This window comes from Ambystoma mexicanum, chromosome 2p (assembly GCF_040938575.1).
Source record: "Ambystoma mexicanum isolate Mex_15411 chromosome 2p, UKY_AmexF1_1, whole genome shotgun sequence".
Classification (NCBI taxonomy): Eukaryota; Metazoa; Chordata; class Amphibia; order Caudata; family Ambystomatidae; genus Ambystoma; species Ambystoma mexicanum.
This window is the reverse complement of record NC_090923.1, coordinates 335,821,110-335,837,327: the sequence shown is the minus strand read 5'-3', so window position 1 is coordinate 335,837,327 and position 16,218 is coordinate 335,821,110. Positions and strand designations below refer to the sequence as shown.

General features: G+C 49.7%; 1 protein-coding gene across 3 annotated transcripts in view; it reads left to right on the top strand.

The window, feature by feature from the left end:
- Nucleotides 1-16,218, top strand: part of TASOR (transcription activation suppressor) — a 1,979,545-nt gene that overhangs the window by 152,761 nt on the left and 1,810,566 nt on the right. The window lies entirely within an intron of this gene.

Here is a 16,218-nt window from a genome sequence, read left to right as displayed (position 1 = left end):
TTGGAATGGTCACCTGTAACAAAAGCTAACTTCATAGTGCATTTTATATTTAATTTGTATTTATTCACCCATTATTTTTGGGACATGCTGGTTTTGTTATAGCTGACTGTTGTTTTATGTCATGTTCTGGTCTGTGTCACATAGTCAAATGTCAGGCATTTTGAAGCAGCCATAAGGTGGCAGACAACACTCCACAAAACACCCAAATAAGAAATACACGTGTGCGCTACTCTGTTAAGGAAGTTGCCCATAACGCCTAAAGCAAATAACAAGGGGGGGTCCTGGGAGTCCCTCTGCCAGACATTAGTCCTGGTTAAGAGCCTTGCCCAGAGTCTTTAGCTCACTATCTGTCACAGAGGAGAAATATCCCAAACATATCAGTCTTTGTCCTGCCCTGGGGCAGTCCAGTACCGAAATGCTAGGCAATTCTCCTCTGAACAAGAGTACCAACAGCAACCCCAGACACGTGTTTCGGTCTGGTTGGCCCTCATCGGTAGGGTGGACCTGTGCCTCTCTAGTGAACAAGGGGTCCACGTCTGGATTACCCTAGTAACTTAGGGTGAGACCCAACGTTACTTAAAATATGCAAATTACAAGGGTGGGTCCTGGGAGGACACACATCATGCATACAGATGGACAGACATCGGGCACTTTTCTTCCTACCCTGTTTGTCATACAGCCATTTAAGTCTTTCACACAGTCTAATGAATACAGCCTGCAGAGGGACCTCAGTGTAGATTTTCTCACTATAAATGGGTACATATTACAATACTTTGATATCTTGCTCCCAAGTACGGCACTACACTGTGACTGTGAACTACAATAGTCTAGAATGGCATTACACAAAACAAACTGTTATTAATAACATTGAGGATTGCTACTACGAAAGGCATCACATCTTGAAATTCCATTATTGAAAATAATCAACACAGATTCAGATTCACAGGGATTGCAGGAGATAAAAACAACTCCTTGGTATCCTGTAGCAAGGACCTAGCACTGGGTTACAAGGAGCTAGTATGTAGCGTTCCGCAAATCTGACATCCACATGAGATGCAAATTTATCATTTTTTCCATTATTCATGGCCCGTTATGCTTTAAATGTGTATAGATGTGTCTTAATGCTTATTTATAGATTGCCCCAAATGAACATAGTTAAATTCACTTACGTGTGGTTATTCGGCACCAGGAAGCCAAAAAGAGCTCCTGGTACCTGTTGTGTCAAGCTAACCAGGCTCTTATAGGCTGCACGCAGGAGCTAAATAACCCCCAGCTCCACTCAGTTTTGAAACCTGAATTCCTCCCTGGTATAAAGGCATTCTGGTCAGAGTGACCCATCCATCCCCTATATAGCCTGTTGAATACCCTGCGCTAAGACCACCTGTAGAATTTTGCTATGTGTGCTTAATGAATGGACTAAATTGGTATGAACCCGGCTTTTCCTGGTTTCAGAAAACCATAATTGTGGCATGTCCCAGTGATGATGGTAAACCTTAGAGTATGCATCCTGAAACTATAGCAATATTGTTGCTTATATTCCTGCATGTGCTTTATAGAAATCATAAGGGAGCTGTGAGAAGCCTGAATGAGACATGTACACAGAGTAGTCATGTTTGTTGCTACAAAGTTTTATTTAAAGAAATGGGGTTTGGAAAATAACAAATGGGTCTGTCAGGTGTCAAGATGTCCAACAGAAATGGTGTCCTGTGTCCGTAATCCTATTCTAGCCCTCGCACTCTAAATGAACTCTAAGGTATAAAGAATATTGTGTCTTGCTTTCCAAAAGTGCTCCAATGTTCAAGTTCAACACACACGTTCCAATCCAACAAAAAGGGTTCCAATGACCATTAGAGAAAAATAGAGGATTCCTCTCTCCCCTTGCTATCTTTTCTTGGAGAACAGCTCCCTTCGCCCAGCTTTCTTTACGTTGCAATTCCTGAGGGAATGTATCTTCATACGGCCTACCTCTCTCGCCAAGCAACGCTTTGATATGTACTGAATCAAAGCCTTCAACAATCTATGAATCAAGAAGTAAAGTTTCCTGAAGGCAAGCTATGTCAAAGGACACAAACAAATCTTGGTTATTTAATATAATTTTAAAACCTCTGGAATTCCAAGTGGCCAGTACCCAATTGGGCAATCATGAGTCATATCCAGCCGTAGTTCCTCCTGACATCCTCAATTCTTGGCGTTGACTCCAACTATTATTTGTTTGACTTTGTGGGACCTCTTGCGTATATCCCCATGGACTATTGTTATCAACCTGTTGCGCAGGGAATAACTCACAATCTGCCCTGACCTTTTCTGGGTAATTTAGGGCTGATCTTGAAATTGATATCCATGCGTCAGCCATTCCATAGGCCAAAGCTAAAAAACACTTGTTTTCTGCCAAAATTGCACCTTTAATAAAATGAGACCTTAGGTGGAGTTTAACTACGTCCAAGCAATCATAATGCATTAACTTGACAGTACTAATATCTCCTGTTATTACCAACCTCAAGTTTGGAATTTCATACATGAGAGCTAGTACCTATTCAGCAGGAGACTATTGGAGCGCTAAAATGGATACAGATCTGAACCTCTTGCACTTTCGCTTTTTGAGGTGGTTTTTTGGGTAATCTGCGCTGTGATTTAAGTCTCTCCCCGTTAGTCAATGTAAGGGGTGGCAGCCCTCTCCACCCTCAGTTGTTGGCACTTTGGCATAACCAAGCTCTGTTCTTCACATTGGGCATCCCATTTGTCCCTACCCTGAGCCTGATCGTTAACTGCCCGATCGTTAACTACAACCGGTTTTGAGAATATAGCAAACATTTTTCCTTTGCCCCCCCCCACCCCCCCCCAACCCCAACCCCCTTTTGGGCACACATTGGGTTTTCCCACTTCCACTAACTTTGGGTTAGTAGGCCCTAACAGTGGTGCCTGGATAAGGTCCCTTAAAACACAGTAGTTGGAACCCTCTCCCCTACCCCCCCCCCTTTTGCCCAGTTGTTTTCTCTATTTTTACCCCACTCACATACTCTTCCCTCCCTGAAACTTCTGGCACTCCCTGTGTATTGGATACACTGAAATATTAGTCAAAAGGAAAGTCCTCCAATGGCTCAGTGACCTGGACTCCTGTCTCCCTGGATTGTTTTGGCTTCCTAAGTGGTTCTCCCCAGTGCCTTTACTGCCTTTACACGTCGCACAAGGAGGATGATGTGCGTTTTGCCAGGATCGGCATAGGCAGCTGAAGGAGTGGTTGCAGGCCAAGGCCCCCTGCTCTGGATGGGTCCTAGGAGCATTCCTCTCCCGGTTCCAAGAAAGCTGAGTGGGTTTCTAAGACCTTTTGAGGGTGCCCCTCCCGCGCGGGTCCAACAGAAGGCTAAACACTGCGAGTCCACTGCCACTGGCAGCACTGTTGTGGCAGGCTACTCGGTGGCTAGGGCTCGTCCGTCTCCAGCGACTTCAGTCACTAGTCAACGCTCAGGATCTTCGTCCAAGAGGTAGTCGGACCATCCGGCCACGGACATCACTGACGGGGGGGGTTCTGCTAGATGGGCAACAGCATTTGCCATCGTCGCCGTGGCTTGCTCAAGGCTACCAACATTTGTCAGGACATTCAGACAAGCGTTTTGGACGTGCCCTTTGACGGAGACCATCTCTTCGGGAAGGCTGTAGATGAGTCTCTACACGCCATCAAGACGGACATTGAGATGGCACGTGCCTTGGGCACTCTTCAACAGCGACGGCCGTCCTTTCGGCCCTCAGGCAGCAAGTCCCAAGGATATTTCAAAGGTTTCAGCGAGAGTTCCTCTTCTTACCGCCAGCCCTCCCACTCCCAGGGCACACACTCGAGCTTTCAGCTATCAGGGCCTTGATTGCCAAGTCTCGTTTGACTTGAAAGTCTCTTGTCTTTGAGGACCTGACATGTTCAAATAACACAACAAAAACAGTCTCTTTTCCATGGGCTTTGGGTGACTACTTTCACCCCGGGATTCCCCTCTTCTGGGCACAAATCCCTAGAAAGTTCTTTAATGATATCAAGACCCCCCGGATAGCTATGTTTTCCTGCCTTCAAGGGCCTCTTTGGTTTCAAAGTAAAGTTCCTTTAACAAATGAAAGTTGGTTTTAAATGTTCACTGGGTGATGAGCTCACCCATTGGCCCCCCTCTTCTTTGCTCTGACCCTTCTCAGTTGCTTACTATACTTTCACGTAGGGTGATGGCTTCACCCCTGGTTCCCCTCTTCTGGGTTCACTACTACTTCTCCATTGCCCACAAATGTTGATGTCTTTTCCAAACAGTTCTAATGGACTTCCCTCCGCCGGGTTCTCTTGTAAACACACTGTTTCCTGGGACTTTAGACTTGCCTCTTTCATCAGCATCTCTCCATCAGGTTCGCTCTTGTCCATTTCACATTTGCTTGCATTTGCGGGATTCACTTCCCTTGCTTTCTCATATGGCGACTCTCCTACGGCCTTCTGGTACCCATAGTCTCTTGCATTAGCACTGACGTGGTGCTGGTTTACCCTCTGCAGCTGGTCTCCCTCTTAACACTTTTAAAAAAAAATAATTTATTTTGACATTTGTAGTTTAATACTTTGAGTAGAAGGTAACGTAAAGGCAGAAAGGGGCCAATAAAAAAACATTTACAGGTCTCGCCTTAGGGCATTTCTGCGCTATTTCTAGACAATTTAACATGTGCCTAGCGAATGCAAATAAATACAGACTGCGCTAGGCTTCTCCCTGTAAGTCCAGTAATCTTCTCCTGTGCACCTATGAATTGCTTTACTGAAAGTAAACATTAACTGAAACATATAAAAATATAATTTATGTAGAATTCCTTTAAAAACAGCCCTCCTATTTTAGAGTGCAGCTTGTTAGTACAGCAACATAAAGGCACAGCCATCAGGCAGTCCAGAGAATAGGTACCTGGAGCGAGTCTTTTCATACCTAGAACCAATGCTTGGCTTCTGGAACAAGCGTGCAAAGAATTTAAGCAAGAATGGATTGTAAAACCGGACTATGCTGCTTGTTTGGTCCAATGAAAAGGCCCTCCATGTAAACCATCAAGATCATGCAATTGCATAGGAGTAGCTTCCGGCCAAGTAGCCTGCGATGAGAGTGAAGGACCTTCAAAGAGGAGTGGGCACACCTCAACGCGACTGTTAATGGCGTCATCCTTCCGCCCTACAAACCAATGACGGTGAATACAAAAAGGGACGATAAACATGACCTCAAAGCCCACCATTCCGTAGGTGATGTAGCGATAGGGAAGCTGCACCTCCATCTGCTGTCTTGCCTTCCTCACACAGGATGCCACAGATCCTGCAGGCCAGCGGGATCGTAGTTTTCTTCATCACATGCCTGATCAGAAGCAGAAGCACTACTCCAATTAGGAACTTGAGCATGGCATTTGCAAACATGAAGAGGGGATGGGAAGAGGATCGAAAGGCAACTGATTGGGAGAGGGGTCCACCATGAGACCCAACAAGTAATTCACGTGCGACCCACATGCAATGCCAGCCCCGCTGCCCAGAGTCTGTGCAGAATCACCCCATGAAGTGCTTAAGGTGTCAAGAGTGAAGGAGAAGAGGCCCATCGCCAAGTGGAGGCGATAATGACGGGAGCGTACGTGTAGGTTAGGTTGAAGTTGTCAATCGGCTCCAGAGCGGGATGGAAGACGACCATGATGAGAATGGTGTAGAGAACCCCAACGACAAATCCAGCACTGAATGCATTCCCATGTAAATGCAACTTGAACACGCCATAGTGCACCACACGATGGCAAGAAACGGCCCAAGCATGAACGGAAACTACCAGCGGTCCCAGCACAGCAGCAGCAGGGAGAGCGGGATGGCCGTGCCGGACATGGCATGCGTGGAGGGCATGCTGTACTCTGAGTTGTAGTAGACCTTGAGCGCGGGTGCCGCAGCAGGTCCTTGCTGCACTGGCCCAGGTACATGGCCCAGACGATGAGCTTTCGGTCCACGCTTCAGAATGGGAAGAAGATGTAGAAGAGCTTGTTGCCCAGCTCCGTGCCCAGCATGAAGAGGCGGTGCAGCACCGGGTGGTGGATCACAAAGGGCCGGCCGCGCTCGCCCGTCAGCGAGTTGCAGTGCTGCCTGGCCCCAGCCTCGGGCGACCCGCTGTCCCTGACCTCGGACGGCCCGTGCTGTCACTGCGCGCCCTCACGGGCCCCGGTGGCCACTGGGGCAGTGGTTTAGAATGTCCTACGTGAGAGGAGGTGGGAAAGGTATCCCTCGAAGGCCTCACTCGAAGGTGATGTCATCAGATGTTATAAGTAGCATGCACTGCGCCCGTAGCCTTAGTTCTGTTTTTTCCGTAAATGTGTTTGCTTCGTTAAACTCGGCGTGCCTCGTGGTTACTGTGTAGTTAACTGATTATGTCTTCATCTTCTACCCCGTCGATCCTGAAGTCTGGCTTTAAGAAGTGTCGGGGCTGCAGCTCCAAGATGTCGATCACAGATCCGCATCAGGTTTGTCTGTGTTGCCTCGGCAAGAGCCACGATACGGATGACTGCTCGAAGTGTCAGTCGTTGACTGCCAAGGCCTTGCAGGAACAAAAGGGGAAACTCAAGGTAGGCAAGGTGTCCAAGCCCCGTAAATCACAGTCTGTTGGACTTTCGACCGATGAGTCGAGAGGGGACTCTCCTCGGAGGAAGAAGTCCAAACGGTCACGCTCTAAGAGTGGTTCCCGCCAGTAGTCCTTGTCGAGGCGTTCCAGGAAACTGTACCATTGGTCGCCTTCCTCCTCTTCGTCTGAAAAGAATGGTATGCCCGTCCAAGTCATCAACCCCGGCAGAGTGGGATACTTTAAGCCAGCAACGAACATTCTCTGCCGGATACTCGCGCCCTCGAGCCCAGGTAAACAGTGATAAATACCCTGAGCTTTCGAGGTCCGGTTCGGACAAGGCATCCGAGACGTGCCAGGTCACGGTCTTCGTCTCCGGCGAAGCCTTGGACATCCTCAAGGCCCTTGAAGGCATGGACTCCATCAGCGACATGCCTGTCGGGGATGCCCGTCGGGTTTTCAACCCCGGTCAGGCCCTCGATGCCGTCGGAGCCGTCAATGCCATTTCCTACGCTGTCGGAGCCATCAACGCCATTCGTGTCATCTGGGCCAATTTTGCCAGTGATGTCCCTGTGCAAGTGGACCCTCCGAGGAAGGCAATTGCTAAGTCTTTGAAGACTGTAGCTGAAAAAAAATTCACTCCTCTCCTGAAGAAGGATTTCTTTTTTTAAGTCCCTCACTGACATTTATGACGAGGAGGAAAGCTCTGATGAGGATGTTGTCCCTTTTGGTCTCCAGTATGGGACCCCTAATGTTCCTGACTGCCTCATTTCAGAGGAGAGTCGGATGGAGGATCTTTGTCATACTTTGCACAATGCCAGTTGTATTGACATTTCCCCTGAGCTCGAGTTCGGCAAGCCAGACCCCGGGGAAGCATGCCGACTCCTCATATCGGAAACTCTTGTTGAGAGTTGTGGAGTATCTGGGCTGTTCCAGACCTCCTGTGCACTTTGAGCATGATGATCTTGCAGATATTTTGGATCAGGGTCCGTCTACCGACCCTGTGTTGCCATTTCATATGGCTCTGCAGAAAAGGGTGGCTGCAAATTGGAGCACCCCGGAGACTAATCCGGCGGTGAAGAAGTCTCTGACAAAGAAATACCACCCACCCTGTAGCGACCCTGGCTACCTGTCGACTCACCCCACTCCGGAGAGTTTGGTGGTCCAGGCAGCCATGGCTACCCCAAAGCAGGCCGCGTACCCTAGAATCCCTCGTGATAGGGATGATAAGCGCATGGGTGGAAGGGCGGGGAGTATGGCGTTTAAAATTGGCCAACTCTACTTGTGCCTTAGCAAAGTTTTCGCACACTGTGGAGTTGCATTTCATTAGCGGCTGAGCATATTCCCGAAGGGGAAGAAAGGGAGGGATGGTTTTCTAGCTATTGTTCAGGATGGCATGTGTGAATCCCTTCAGTCTGGGTTGGATACTGTGGATAGTGTCAGCGGGTCCATGGCTACGAGCACCGTGATGCGCAGGCAGGTTTGCGTGGTTCAGGAAGTCTGGTTTTGCCCCAGATGTGCAGGCTCGTCTTCTCAACATGCCCTTTGACACGTCTCATCTGTTTGGAAGCAAGGCTTACGAGAGCCTTGAGAAGTTGCAGACCTCGAATGCAGCTGCCAAGTCATTGGGCGCTGCTGTTGAACAACCTCAGACATTTCATCCAAGGGGACAAAAATGGAGGGGTGGATCTTTTTGCTTCTACTCCCCATTTGAAAGAGCGGGAGGAATGGCCAGTCAAAGGGGCCAACATAAGTTTCCTTGTGGTGGACGAGGTAGAGGTGCCAAAGCCGCTCAATCTGCAGCCTCTTTGCATCAGGCACTGCAGCAGCCGCTTCAAAACCGCTCTGAGGCCTTGAACCACTGCTTACTGGTAGGGGGCAGGCTGTCTCAGCATCTGGAAGAGTGACGAGCCATTACTTCAGATGCGTGGGCTGGTAACAAATGCCCATGGCTACTGCCTACCTTTTCTACGACGGCCTTACGACAATCAACCGGGGAAGAACTCTTTGAAGATACCGATCTGCTCCTTGTTCAGGAGACATTGACCCTTCTGGTGAAAGGCGCTATAGAACCAGTGCCTGTGACGGATAGGATATGACATTTATAACACGCCTATACACAAGTGTTCCACAGAGAGGAACAAGGGTTGGTATTCCCCTTATTTTTTGATTCCCAAGCAGGACGGAGGACTGAGACCCATTTGGTCTCACGTTTCCTGAACAAGTTTCTCGGGAAGGACAAGTTCAAGATGGTCACTCTTTCGCAGATCCTTCAGTCCCTCCAACTTCAGGATTGGTTGGTGTCATTGGATCTGCAGGACGCTTATTTTCAGGTGCCGATCCATCTCAAGCACAGGAAATACCGGAGGTTCGCAGTTGGCGGCTCGCACTACCAGTTTCGGATCCTGCCATTCGGGTTGACCTCCGCCTGAGGGTCTTCACCAAGCTTATGGTGGTGGTGGCAGCGCATTTTAGGAGAGGGGGGAGGATTCACATCTACCCCTACCTGGACGATTGGCTGATCAGGGCGCGTTCTACCGGACAAGCCTTGGATCATCTCAACATCACCTGCCACGCCCTTCACAAACTGGGCTTTTCCCTCAATTTCAAGAAGTCACATACGACACCTTCCCAACAGCTCCAGTACATCGGGGCTGTGTTGGACTCGTCCTTGGAAGTGCTTGCCACCCAAGGTGAGGGCTCAACACATTCTACAGATGGTCACCAAATTTCAACTTGCCCAGTCTCTTCCGGCTTTCAAATTCTTAAGGTTGTTCAGCCTCATGGCTTCCTGCATTTTCTGGTGCCAGAGAACCGACTGAGAATGAGATCCCTTCAATGGGCTCTCAGGACACAATGGTCTCAATTCTCAAGCAAGATGTCTGATCTCCTTCAGGTTCCGGTCCGGGTCTCGCAGGATCTTCTGTGGTGGGCCTGTGAAGGAAATCTCATGAAAGGTGAACCTTTTTGGCAGCCGTGGCCGGAGGTAACTAGTGATGGACGCTTCCCTCACAGGGTGGGGAGCTCACCCCAACGATATGGCCATCAGCGGTTGTTGGTCTCCATCAAAGTCCAAACTACACATCATTATTTTGGAGCTGAGAGCAATCAGGCTAGCAATAAAGGCTTTCCTGCCGTCTGTACGGGGGAAGAATGTCCTGATTATGACGGACAACACAGTGGCCATGCATTACCTCAATGCAGAGAGGCGATGCAGCTCTGGTTCTGGGCAATTCAAGAAGGAATCTCCCTAGAGGAGGTGCATCTGACTGGAGTGGAGAACTCAGCGGCGGACGCTCTGAGCAGGCAGAGCGCAGTCTCCCACGAGTGGGAGATACCTCTTGATGGACTTCCTGAGCTCTTCGCCCTTTGGGGAACCCCACAGTTGGAGCTGTTTGCGACGGTGCCAACCGGATGTGCGAGAGGTACTGCTCAAGGGAATTTCCTCCGAGAGGAGCTCTAGGAGATGCGTTCGTCATGTATTGGTCATTCCCGCTTCTGTACACGTTTCCTCCTCTAACGAGGTTACAGATGTTCGGGACCCACATGATCCTCATTGCACAGATTGGGCCAGAAGAGTGCGGTACCCGGACCTTCTAGACATGTCCATCTGTCCTCCAATGCGTCTTTCCCAAAGAGAGAATCTTCTCTCCCGAGAGGAAGGTCGGGTTCTCCATCCAGAGGTCAAGACTCTCAACCTTCACGTATGGTTTCTGAAAGGTTGAGATATAAGGATTGGGACCTTCAGGATGATGTAATGGAGGTGTTGCTTTCGGCCAGGCATCCAACAACAAAGTTCCTGTACCGTTGGCGTAAGTTTTGCAACTGGTGCAAAGGAAAGAATGTTAATCATTTTCAGTGTTAAATTCCAGAGGTTCTCTCCTTCTTGCTCTCTTTAGCACACATGGGTCTTCAGGTGGGAACCATTAAAGGTTACCTGGCAGCGCTGTCCATATTTAGGCGCTGATCTGAAGAATGCTCTTATTTTAAGATTCCACTGATCAGTCAGTTTCTAAAAGGACTCACAAATGTGTTCCTGCCGTCGCCTTTTCAGGTGCCGGTCTGGGACCTTAACCTGGTCTTAGAGTTTCTGATGGGTGCTCCGTTTGAACATTTGCACTCCTGACCTTTGAGGTTGTTGACCTTTAAGACTATGTTCTTGGTTGCAATAACATCCTCTCAAAGAGTGAGTGAGTTGCAGGCACTTTCTTCTAAGCCACCCTTTACTATGTTCCACAAGGACAGAGTTGTATTGAGAGTACGTCCTTCCTTCCTGCCTAAGGTAGTTTCTGACTTTCACTTAAGTCAGAAGGTTGTTCTAGCCCCCCTTTATCCTCCTCCGCATCCTAGTAAGGAAGTGGAAAGGCTACATAGGTTGGACCCAAGGAGAGCATTAAGCTTCTATCTTTCTAGAATGTCCAAAGTCAGAGTGGACAACTAGCTCTTGTTGGGGCACACTAGGCACAGACCTTGTCTGGGTGGATCATCCTGACTATTTCTGAATGCTATAGACTGGCTGGCAAAGACCCTCCTGAGGGATTGCGGGCTCATTCCACCAGGTGAACAGCTACATCGACAGCCCTACAGAGGGGTGTCCCTTTAAAGAACATCTGTGATGCTGCAACGTGGTCTTCTATGCACACGTTTGTTAAGCATTATTCCCTGGATACTTCCCATGTTCAAGAAGTTGCCTTTGGTAAGGCTGTACTTTACTCTGCCATATATTTGATGATTGTTCAGCGGAAGCGCGGTGAGTGTAGACCCGTTCTTTGTGCCTTTTTAATAACTTGTACATGCCCCAGGCCCTTGAAGCCCTTCTTGCGGTCCCGCTTGTTGCCCGCACCCTCTTCCTGATGCCCTTCCCTCCCGCCCCCCTGCTCTCATTGGTCCTCTGGACCCTGTCTCTAGGGCCTAGCGACCTGTGTATTGCACCGGCTCCACTTGTTCAGCGGAAGCGCAGTGAGTGTACCCCCTTTCTTAGTGCCTTTTTAACAACTTGTACAGGCCCTTGAAGCCCCTCTTGTGGTCCCGCTCCCTACCTGCACCCTCATCCTGATTCCTTCCCTCACACCCCCCCTGCACGGATTGGTCCACGGGACCATGTTACCCAAGCCAGAACTGACCTTCTGATGCTTGTTAATCTGCTTAGAATTACATGCTGTGCATATAGTGTGACATCCAGTGGTAACCGCGGAGTATTGCATCTTGTCTTTTGATGACCGAAAGATGACATCGGCATAGGCGTGTCTGTAACACTATCCCTATCGTGACGTGTAGTGTACCCAAAATCCCTCACGTGCCGAGGTCCCTCAGATTGTTTTTTTCCACCCAGATAACTGGTCGCCCTATAGCAGAGCTCTTACATAGGAGACATTGTTTATTTTATATCGACTTGTCGGTTATTTCCCGTTAAGTCACTTCGGCCACAAGAACATCTTCTACGAAGACTGCGGGGGATTAGTCTACGGCGGTAGATTTCAGCGCTTAAGATCCAGCGGCCGGACTTTCTACATGGTCGGGCCCTCTGGCCAACCTTTACAGTAGGGAGAGTGGGGTCGGGGTGGCCATAATTTCGGTGTGTCTTTCCTCTTTCCCCCTCTTTACCCTTTCGGTCTGGTCATCTTCCCCTTTCGCTATAGAAAGGACTCCTTTTAGGTTCTGCCCTAAGTGAAGGGTCAGATATCCTTGGAAGGACAAACACAGGGCGTGCAACGCCTGTCTCTCCTTAGATCACACGAAAAGTGGTGTGCGACCGGCACACTCCTTGGGCCTAAGACCCTTAAGGAGCGCTGTGTATAGTGGTGGGCCGCATACGATATGTCTCGGGTGGAACCCACTTCTCCCACCGCCACACCCGCTGAGAGTGATGGGGGCACTTCAGATGACCAAAGATCCGTCGCGGATGTAATAGACCTTGAGGCGGACACTTCTAGGTCCGCCACGCCCGTCCCCGACCCTTTAAGGCCTGACTCTGGTCTCGCTTCAGGGACAACACGCTGCGACAGGGGCGTACAAGCGCATCTCACTAAGCAAACAACCCCTACGCCTATTTTGACGTCCACGTCGAAAAAGGTGAAAGCGCCAGCGTGGCCGTCGAAAATGTTGGTGGTTTCCTCGGATTGTGCAGATCCAAAGTCTTCCCCGCAGCTGCAGCAGCGTCTTGCGACTGGGCAATCAAAAACAAGTAAGGGCGCTCCTCCAAAAGCTTCACACGTCGAAGGGTGGAAATCTGACGCTACGACGGTCCCGAAGGCTCGGTAGGCCTAAAAATCACAACTAGGCCTCTAGTCGAAAAACCGAGCACTAGGCCCCCTAACGCCACTGCGGAAGGAAATACACCTACCGATAGACCATCAGAATCATTACCTCGCGCCGATGCTGCGTTTATCGAGGACAGCATCGAAAGAATTACTGCGGCGGTGGGATTTATCCCGGTTTTGCTGAAAATCATGGGGCAAGCCGCGCAAATCTTTTGATACGCCATGGGGCCCCGATTCTCACGATACTTATGAGGACAGTAGAGCGCCTCCTTCGAACACCCTAAAAGATGCTTTTCAGTGCCGTAGGGGGGGGAGATGACTTTTTTCCACCCGTAGGCCCTCCTGTGCCCTCCAAATGGACAAGAGAGAAATTCGAAGGGTGTATGGACCGTCTGGGGAGAATTATCAGTTTTTCTGATCATCCTTCCCCGAAAAGGTCTTGTGGCGAGCCTAACCTTCGATCCTCTCATCTCTAAGATCAGCCTTCTGTCCCCGTCCAGCAGGAAGACATTGTCCACATGGACATCTATAGGGACATTTATGATGAAGAGGAAGAAACTTCCTTTTTACAGAATTATGAGGAAGAACAGGCGGGTGCCACAGACAATTGGGAAGAAAGCCAGCAAGAGGGAACAGCCCCATGGACACTTCCCCATCAAGATCAGGACACTGATGTATTGTCTCTGGATTCCCCTCCTTCCAGTCCGGCTCGTCGGGCCTCGCCTGGAGATAACCAGATGGCCTTCAACTCTATGTTGAAGAAGGTAGCTGAACACTTTCAGATCTCTACTCAAGAGGCTGTGCCTGAGCAGGACTTTGTAGAGGATATTCTTAAGGAGAAGCCTCCATCTAGCCAAGCCATTCCCCCTCCTTAATTCCATCAAGAGAGGGTTGGCTCCCTCCTTGGTATCACCAGCTGAAACCCGGGCAGTGAACCCAAGAGTGGAAAAATTGTTTCGCCCGGCTCCTTCCGACCAACAATACATTAAAGGGCACGCCATCCCCGATTCTCTGGTAGTGACTACCACCCGAAAAAGAGCAGGGGTACCCCTTGCCACCGGGGAGGCACCCCCCCCCAGACAGGGAATCGGAGAGGCTGTATGCCTTAGGCAAATGAGTCACCTCGGCTGCCGCATACACTACGCGTATAGTCAATAATACCACGCTGTTGGCAAGTTATGCTGATGCTCAGTGGAACCTAGTCCAGGAAGGCCTCCAGGAGGTCCCAGAACCCGCCAAGTCCAAATGTCTCTCTATTGTAGCCAAGGGTAGCAGGTGAACCAGAATGTGATAAAGAACACTCTGGATATGGCTGAAACAGCAGGCAGGTCTCTGGCTCAAGGGACCCTACTCAAGACATGCGTGGCTGCGTACCTCGGGTTAAAACCCGAAACACAGGCCTCACTCATCAATAAGCCTATTGAAGAAGCTAACCTCTTCGGGAAAGCGGTTGATGAGGGCTTAGAAACAGCCAAAAAAGAGCATGAGACTCTTAAGTCTCTGCAACAGATCACACAAAGACCTTCCTCCCCAGAGAGGTAATAACTCCCGGCTGTCCTTTCGAGGGCAGTCCCATACAAATCAAAGTAACTATGGCAGAGGGAGTTTCAATACAGGACAAACTTCAGGAAGCCCTGCATACTACCATTCAAGAGGGCAACGACGTGGCATAAGCAGAGGTAGAGGCCCCAATCCTAGAGGACCCACGGCCGCCGGTCAGAAATGACCACCAGATCCAGGTCCCCTCCCATGTTTCCCGGGTCGGGGGGTGATTAACATCTTTCCTCACGGCATGGGAGGGGATAGCAGCAAACCAGTGGGTCATAAAGATGGTCGCCCACAGGTACTGCATGGAATACAACCAAACCTCCACAATTCAGACCACCAAGCTCGAGGCGCTTTTGACTTGACCATCTGGAAATCCTGAATGAAGAAGTGGAAGAGCTGCTGGGAAAGGACACCATAGAAGCTGTCCCTATTCTTCAGGTAAACAAGGGTATTTATTCAATGTACTTCCTTGTACCCAAAAAGGACCTCACCATGTGTCCTGTTGTAGACCTGCGCCCAGCGAACAAGTTCATAAAGCCTCAGAGGTTATGCATGGTAACACTACAGGAGGTGATCCCACTATTGAAACGGGGGGACTGCATGACAATATTGGACATGAAAGATGCATACTTTCATACTTCGATGTTGCCAGCGCACAGGAAATATTGAAGGTTCATGATAGAGGACAGGCCTTACCAATTCAAGGTACTCCCCTTTGGCATTGCCTCAGCGCCAAGGGTGTTTACGAAGGTCCTGGCAGTGGCGGCGGCACACCTGCGCAGACTATCCGTCCCAGTTTACCCTTACCTCGATGACTGGCTCATAACAGGGGACTCGTACAACACATGGTTTTCGAACACCCAAAAAAAACAGTAGACCTGCTCTTCAGTCTAGGTTTCTCTATCAACGAGAAGAAATCCAGCCTAGTCCCCGGTCAAACAAAACAATTCCGGGAGCTCTAATTCGGACGGAAGATGGCCTCGTCTTCCCCTCCAACGAGAGGGTTCAGAACATGCTTTTTCCGATCCCTCAATATGTAGCCAGTCGGGAGGTGACGGTGCGCAAAGCCATGCGTTTGCTACGAATTATCGCGTTGTGCATATACTTGGTTCCCCACGCACGACTGCACATGCGTCCCATGCAAGAGTGGCTCAACAGCCAGTGGTGTCAGGCCAGCGGACAATGGGAAGATCTGGTAGTTGTCTCGCCAGCCCTCGTTCTCTCTCTGCAGTGGTGGTCAAGAGAAAACCTCTTGAAGGGGAAGGCCTTCACCACCCCTGCAGTGGAAGCCACTCTCACGACAGACTCATCTCTCACGGGGTGGGGGGGCTCACCTGCTTCAGCAGACAGCACATGGAGTGTGGTCCCCTCAAGTAGCATCCAACCATTTAAATTTACTGGAGCTATTAGTTGTGTTCAAGGCATTAAAGGCCTTTCAGATGCAACTACAACTACAAGGGAAGACAGTGCTGATTCTAACGGACAGCACTACAGCCATGTATTACTTGAGCAAACAGGGGGGTACTCGCTCTCCAGGGCTATCCAAGCTGTCCCAAAACATTTGGATATGGGCTCTCAGACACAAGATGTTCCTGTTGTCCCAACATGTTCCAGGGGAATTCAATCTTCTGGCAGACGTGCTCAGCAGAGATTTTCCGCTGCCCGAAGAATACGAATGGCGTCTGCACAAAGACATTGTGTCCAACGTCTTTGCAGAATGGGGATTCCCAGAGATCGACCTGTTCGCAACTCAGGAGAACGCCCAATGCCAAGACTACGCCTCCAGGTACCTCCAGAACTGCTCCAAGGGGAACGGTCTCTGGATAACATGGTCAGGG